Genomic DNA, 8,475 nt, shown 5'->3' with positions numbered 1-8,475 from the left:
AGTGAGTGGTGCCACTCCCATTTCAAATCCTTCGTTCCTGGACCCATTAATCCTGGCTATTAGGGAAATAGCACCATATATTGGTTGCTTGTTTAGAGCATGTATACCCTCATGGAGAACATTACCCCAACTCTGCAAGGTACTGCTACTTAGCTGGCATCATATTTGTGTTTTTAGAAGGCTGTTCCATCAAGCCTGTTGCTTCAGGATGATAGAGAACATTGTAAGACCAGTGAATTCCATGAGCATGGGCCAATAGTTGCATTTTATTTGCTGTGAAGTGAGTTCTCTGATCCTAGGTGGTGCTATGTGGGGAACAATGACAGTAGTTAAAATATTCTGTAAGCCCATGGATGGTAGTTTTGCCAGAAGCATTGAATGCAGGGAAGGCAAGTCCATATCCAGAGTAAGCGTCTATTCCAGTAAGAACAAAATGCTGCCCTTTCCACAACAGAAGTGGTCCAATGTAGTCAACCTGCCACCAAGTTGCTGGCTGATCACCTCAAGAAATTGTTCCATATCATGGACTCAATGTTGTCTCTGCTGCTGGCAAACTGGGTACTCTGCAGTGCTGTAGCAAAGTTGGCCATGGTAAGTGGAAGTCCATGTTGTTGAGCTCATGCATAACCTCCATCCCTACCACCATGACCACTTCGTTCATGAGCCCATTGGCAATAATGGGAGTGGGTGGGAATGAGAATGCCTGGTTTGCAAGGAATATGTCATCCTACTCACTTGATTGTTAAAATCCTCCTCTGCCAAGGTTACCTTTTGATGAGCATTCATATGAGACTTAAATATCTTCACTTCTTTGGGTCATTCAGAGAGGTCCATCAATATTCCTCTTCATGATATCTCTTTGTCATCAGTTTTCCAATCATATTCCTGCCAATCCCTGACCATTCATCTAAACCATAGACCACAGCATGAATCAGTACACAGTCACAGATCTGGCCATTTCTCCTTCTAAGCAAAGTGAAAAATCAGATGAATTGCTCAACATTCTGCCCACTGGAAGACTTTCCATTAACCACTGTCCTTTGGGCAGGTTTCAGAAAGGGCCTACAGTGCTGTTTCCACTTTGAAGTGGTGCCTGCATATCACACAGAACTACCAGGAAAAGAGCCATAAGTTTTCTCTTCCCCAGCCAACTGATTATAAGGAACTGTCCATGAGGCCATAAGTGCAGACTGAGAGAGGGAAGGTAATATGATTGGAGAGGAGACCATAGCTGTTTGAGCCACTTCCTCAAGCAACTTACTTGTACCTTCAATTAAGTTACTTGTACTTTCAAGTTTTACCTGCTCAAATCTGATCTCTTCTATACCACTTTTATTTAATGATGGAGTAGTGTTGTGCACATCCCACTTTATGACTGTGGGTCAGACAACACTCAGTTCATGATGGGCAACTCAGGCCCCATGATTACTTGGTGGTCCATGGTTAGGCATTTAGTCTTTACTAATGTCCAGTAACAAATCAAATGCTATTTCTTGATGCTGAAGATAGAAGGGATTTCCTCCAAAATCTTAAGGGTCTATGCTATGATTCACCAATAGAGACCTACCAAAAACTCAAAACAGCATGTTAGTCTGACAGACACACTTCAAGCTCCATTAAATCAGTCAGATTATATGGCCCAAGGCCAGAGTGGCTTGCATGGCTGCCTGAATCTGTTGTAGAACCTTCTGTTTGGGATCCACTCAAAACTAGCAGCTTTTCAAGTCACTTGATGAATATGAGTAATACACCCAAATCAAGGATATATATGTCGCTTCCAAAACTGAAAGAGTATCACCAGGTATTGTGCCTCCATTTTAGTTGTGGGTGGGGCTAAATGCAATAACATATCCTTCACTTTAGTAGTAATTTCCTGACATGTCCCCTACCACTTGACTTGTAGAAATGTCACTAAATTGGAAGATGCCTGGATTTTGTTGGGTTAATTTCCCAGACTCTAGCACACAAATGGGAGTTCTGGTGGTGTAATGCCTAGGGCATTTGACTGCTAACCAGAAGGCTGGTGGTTCAAACCCACCAGCCACTCCTCAGAAGGAATGTTGGGCACTCTACTTCTGTAGTGATACTGCCCTGGAAACTCAAGGAGGGATTGCTATGAGTTGGATCCAATTTGACTGCAGTGAGTTTGATTTGGTTGGTTGAGCACACTAATGTCTTATCAATAAGTCTAGAGTTATCAATACTCTCTTCCATACTAGATCCAGTCAGCATAATATCATCAATGAATGGATCAGTGTGACATCTTGTGGAAGGGAAAAGTGATAGAGATCCCTATAGATTAAATTATGACATCATGGAGAGTTGATATACCCTTGAGGTAGGATGATGCAGGTGGAATGCTGATCTTGATAGCTGAAGACAAAATACTTCTGGTGATCCTTCAAAACTAGAATTGAGTAAAGGGCATCAGCCACCTCAATAGTTGCTTAGAAGGTACCAGGAGGTGTATTAATTTGCTAAAGCAATGCAACCACATCTGGAACAGCAGCAGCAATTAAAGTCACCACCTAGTTAAGTTTATGACAGTCCTGGTTAAGTTTACTGTCATTCTTCAAGATCTACCTTTTCTTTGCACAGGCCAAATAGGCAATTTAACTGAGGATGTGGTGAGAACTACACCCCTGTATCCTTCAAGTTCTTGACAGTAGCACTAATGTCTGCACTACCTCCAGTAATGAGATATTGTTTTTGGTTTACTATTTTCCTAGGTAAGGGCAGTTCTTATGACTTCCACTTGGATTTTCCTACCATAATAACCCTTAATTCACATGGCTGGCATCCAATGTAAGGGTTCTGCCAGTTGCTGAGTATATCTATTTCAGTTATACATTCTCGAACTGGGGAAATCACTGCAGGATGAGTTAGGAGAGCCACTGGACCCAGTGTGAAACAGACTGAACGAAGATTCCATCAATAATTTGACATCCTTATAACCACACAGTGATTGGTGGGCCACAGTACATTTTGGGTCTTCTGGGATTAGTGTCAATTGATAGCTTGTGTCCAGTAGTCTGCAAGTTTGATTATTTCCTTTTCCCCAATGAACAGTCACTCTCATAAAAGACCATAGATCCCTTTCGGAAGGCTTGGTGAAAGATTAACAGTATAAAGTTCTGATAGTGTAGTGAAGTCCTTCCTCAAAGGGAACAAGCCTACCCTTTGTTCTAGGGGTTGTGGGTCTGTAGACTGGCTCAAGTCTTATAATTGATTGAGGAGCCATGACTCTCTACTCTGGTGAAGAAAGTTCAACTGCTGTTCACTTGAGCCACAATTCTTGGTGTCACTCTTAGGGACACCATGCCTAAGTAGCCAAAGCCATAAATCCATATGGGTCAGACTGTTCTAATTACTATTTTGATTCTGCCATCCATTGGGAAAACCATACCCACCCTGTCTTGTTGATTAAGTGCTAACACTCAGCATCTACCACTGTGGGGTCCAATCAGCCTCATTTTAGTTAGGTTTCTTGATTCAATTAGGGCTATTCTCACTGTTAAATCTGGTTTACTGCCAAAGGGGCAGGGAGGCTGCATCTTCCCACCTCCTCTAACCACACAAGAGGAAGACAGAATCACCATCAATAGCCCAAGGCCTATTCCTGTGAGGCCACACATGCTGCCTCTCTCCATCCCTTTTATCAACCCTAACACCAACTGTTCCTCCCACAGCACCTACCACTTCTCTGCTGGTTTTGATAATTCACTGCAGTGACCACACAGAACTCACAGATTATGGGATTTATTAGGGAAGCACCAGACTACAATGCAAGTTGAGGGAAAATGCTCACTCTCTCTCAGCCTTCCATCTCTCAACCAACAGTCTCTCTCCCAGGAGTGCATGTCTCTCTGTGTCTCCTCAGCAGTATGTGTCTCTCAGGAGTGTTTTTCTCTCAGCAGCACATCTTTCTCAGCCAGCAGTCAGAGAGACTCCTTCTGCCTCTAGGAGGGCTCCTTTTGAGGCTGAACTGACTGATTCCAACATCTGAATTCTATACACCTGAGAGAGAGCAAACTTCCCAGAAAATTACTTTGTGCTGCTCCCAACAGAAATACCCCAGGTGGATGACCTTAATAATCAGGAGCTACTCAGTTTCTCACAACAAATTCTACCATGGAGTTTACAAAGACTTATGGCTGGAAAAGCCATATCAGGTAATTTACTACATTATACTTACATAAAATAGCAATGATAGGGCTCCCTTCACAAATTAGTTCCTCACCATTGTGATAAAAGTTTTGTCTTCTGAATAGCACAGAGCTCATATGTGTGTTTATGGGTCTAATTTGGTGAATGCACTCTAACATGTAAATTTCCTTAAGCTTTGGATACCTTGTTTTACATTATACCAACGCAGGTCTGGTATTTCAGCTTCGCTTACTGTAGGCCACTGCATAATCCATGTTTCAGTAAACCAACCAATTAACTATTAGACCCTTCCATAACCTTGTGAGCTGAAACACTGAATGAAGAATCTGTAGTTAATGGGCTCAAATCAATAAACTCAGACTTATCCGTTCAACTCTATGTTTCTTGAACCATTATTCTATACCCTTAATAGCCATTCCCACACATATTCTCCAGATTTCTGTTTGTACATATTAGAAAAATCAAGCAGTTCTTTTTGAGTGTAGCATACCTCTTCCTGGGTCACGTTTTATACTTCACCCTTTGGGGCTCGATGAGACTTAAGTCTTGATATAGGTCTATAAGCAATAATGGGTGTTGGGGGTATTTCAACAATCTCTTGTAAGGAATCTGCCTCAAGAAACATGCCAGGCGCTGTCCTAGGTGATATCTCAGACAATGACTCAAAGACACAGCTGGGTTAGTTTTATCAGATGGCTTATAAGAGGGCTGAGTCTGGTAGAAGGAAAGACGCAAATGGAATTTAGGAGTTCAATGTCCCCAGATTCTTGATTATCTGCCCATATGCCCCTGTCCGAAGTTTCAGGATCCCATTTCTTCCCAATCAATGCCTTCACTTTAACTTCAGATACCATTCACAGTTGCCAATTCAATTGGTGTTGTAATTCAGCCACTCTTATAATAAGACTCTGGGTTTGTTTTTTGGCAATATCAGCTCTGTTATTACAAGAAACATGGTCTTCTTTCAGGGTGTAAGTAGAAACATTAAGGTTTTTTTTTTTGTAGCAATTGAGCTGTAACTCCAGAACCCTGAGTTCATCTTTTTCTTTTACTCTGTCTAGTATAAGTAGAGCCAACCAATTAGCTTCCTTTTACTTTTCATTCTGAAAAAATTGCAGAACAATATCAAACATTAAATAACCCAGAGCCTCACTTCTCACAAATCCTTGATCTATTGATTGTGCTATTTTATGTATTAACATTGCTGCCTCATGCCATAGATTAGCAGCACCCTCTTTATTAATGGAGACAGGGTCATCAGCACCTTTATGACTAATCAGACTTGAGAACCAATTTAGAAAACTAATCCTTATGATTTTGTTTCTCTAGAACCACTCTTAGTACCAAATATATTTGGCTAGGTTCTCTAGAGAAATAAAACCAATGAAGCTTAGATAGAGATAGAGAGAAATTCATCTCAAGGAAATGGCTCATATAGTTGTGGAGGCTGGCTGGTTCAAGTCTGTGGGTCACATGTCAATCTGGAGGCTTCTCCTGACTCATGTAGCTGCAGGGACTGATGATCAGCAGGCAATACAGCAGGCTACTGTCTTTGGAGGCTGATGAATCCAAGATTGGCAGTTAAACAGAAGGCTATTGACTGTTGTTGGCAATAATTTCAAGATCAGCAGGCAATACATTTGGCCACTTGTTCATATCCAAGAACCAGAGATGAAGATGAGTCAGATGCAGGATCCTGACTGAGCACAGATCAAGAGCTTTGCCTGAGCTTTTCTGTATATATTGGAAGGAAGCCACACCTCAAAGGAAACTCTGTTCAAGTGATTGACTACTCATAGCAGATATTATCATGAAGGTGATTACATTATATGAGATCTTATCATGGGAGATGACTACATCATAACTGCTAACCACTTTGGAATCATGGTCCAGCCAAGTTGACACACAACCTTAACTGTCACAGCATACCACAGAAGACTGACAGAGTTCTTTCTCTTGAAATTTAATGGTGGGTAGCATGTGAATTGAGTTTTGAAAAAGTATTGTAGAACCTGGAAGCATGAAGATAGAAAGAATAACCTATGCTTCACTTTTTCTTTTATATCCATCTGTTTATCTATCTATCTATCATTCTATCTGTCTGTCTATCTATCTATCATAATTTCTAGTCAAAGACCTTGGACTTGACGTTTTAATTTGATTTTAGGAATAACAAAAAAAATACTGACTTGAAATGACAAAAAAGTCTGTCTTGTCTTTCCTCACACATTTGAATGTGTGATCTATCTTTGGCAGAGTCATAGTGATGATAGCAAAGCCTTTAAACATTAATTGCTTAATTTATAACACCCATGCGAATGTTTAATCTATAAGATTCTTTTCTTTTTGGTCCTGCATATGTTGATATGTCATATGTTGTGGAGCCCAGGACCACCTGCTTGCTGCTTTTCCATTCCTGACTTCAAATTCCACTGCCCCTGGTATTTCAGTGACAAGTGATATATATCTGTAACCTGAATTTTAACCTGAAATATATGCTCAATGTTATTATTATTTATTTTAGCCACATTGTGGAGAAATTGCCTTTTATTAGCTGTAGAAAAACTTAAACATTCCTTCTCTGGAGAAATAAAATTCCATGTAAGCACATTATAAACAAATTTTTAGAAAATACTTATATGCATAAATAACAGGCTGAATATATTTGTCAAGAAAATAGGTTTTGATAAAATTACTTTTATGGTATTTTGTTCAGAATGAAGAATGGACCTTGAACAATAGTGAAATAATAATTATAAACCATAAGCATCTTCTTTCAGCCCTGCCACAGTCCAGTGATCATTAGGTAAGGAATATCAGGAGACTTATTTATTGTGATAGTTGTTTTAGCTGCCTCAAGGTTGATATAGCATGGTTTGTTTGTTTGTTTTCCCTCTACACACTACTCAATATATTTCTTTCTTGAGGCTTACACAGAACTATAGAAGCTTAATAATACATGCAGGAGGTGTTTGTCATTTCTTCCTGTAGGACAATTATATTTATCAATTATTAACAGCTGATAATCCATGTTGTTTATCTGAAAATGGACTAAAAATATAGGAACTTAGTAGATACATATGTAATTTATGTATTGAGAGAGATTAGTTTAAATTAAAGGGAAAGTTAAAGGATTTAAAAGGGCTTTGAAGCTTATCTGTAATTTCAGTAAGCCTTTAATGTTTAAGATGACATTGCTGTGAGAACCAACTGTGGGAGCAGTACAAAGAGTAGTTTGAACTAGACATTTCAGAGTAACAAATAGATGTTTGAGCTAGTTTAACCAGAGCTGTTAGCAAGACTAGAAAAAATGACATGACCAAACCCAAAACCTAATGCACTGATGTCAAGTCAATTCCGACTCATAGTCATCCTATATGGAAGTAGACTGCCACTACTTTCTCCTACAGAGAGGCTGGTGGGTTTAGGTTGGCATACCTACTCTTTTGGTGAGTACCTGAATGTTTTAACCACTGCACTACCAGAGCTCTTATGATATGACCAGTAACATCATGAACCATGTTGGAATGTGTCCTAGGATGGGTTTCTAGAAGTTCAAGAGGTTTAAGATTGATGTTGGGGGCAAGTGGATGTAGCTTTGAGGGTATATGCAGAACAAAACAAAAGGATAACAGTTAGAAGAAAACTGTATTGAGCATAAGGCTATTGTTGTTATGTGCTATGGAGTCAGACCTGACTCATAGTGACCCCTCCTTGGGTTTCTGAGGCAGTATCACTACGGAAGTAGATTGCCCAGTCTTCCTTCTGAGGAGTGGCTGGTGGATGGATTTGGAATTGTGTTCCTCCAGAATACCTGCTGTAAATCTTAACTCCTAAACCTGTGGTTATAATCTTATTTGAGAATGGGTTTTCTTTGTTATGCTGATTAGGCACTAATAATGTAGGGTGGGTCTTAAGTCAATGAGTGTAGGGTATGTCTCTGGTAGCATAGTGCCTAAGGCACTGGACTGATAACCAGAAGGAAGGTTGGGCATTCCTACTTCCCTAGTGATACTGCCTCGGAAACCCAAGGAGGGGTCACTAAGAGTCCGGGCCGACTCAACGACAAATAACAACAACAACATGTCTTTTGAGATATAAAAGAATGGATTAAGCAAGTAAGCAAGCAAGCCAAATTGGAGGGGAATCCCAATGCATACCACATGGTCACCAAGGAACTGAGCAACAGAAGCTGAAAACAGACATGGGCCTCACCCAACAGCCAACAGACAGAGAGAGAACCCTCTTTGAGAGCTGGCACCCTGTACTTGGATTTCTAGTCTACTAAACTGTGAGAAAATAAATTTC

Source organism: Orycteropus afer, unplaced genomic scaffold, assembly GCF_000298275.1.
Source record: "Orycteropus afer afer isolate SDZICR_OR568_19922 unplaced genomic scaffold, OryAfe1.0 scaffold00504, whole genome shotgun sequence".
Lineage (NCBI taxonomy): Eukaryota > Metazoa > Chordata > Mammalia > Tubulidentata > Orycteropodidae > Orycteropus > Orycteropus afer.
The sequence above is the reverse complement of the archived record's forward strand: the minus strand, read 5'-3'. Positions refer to the sequence as shown.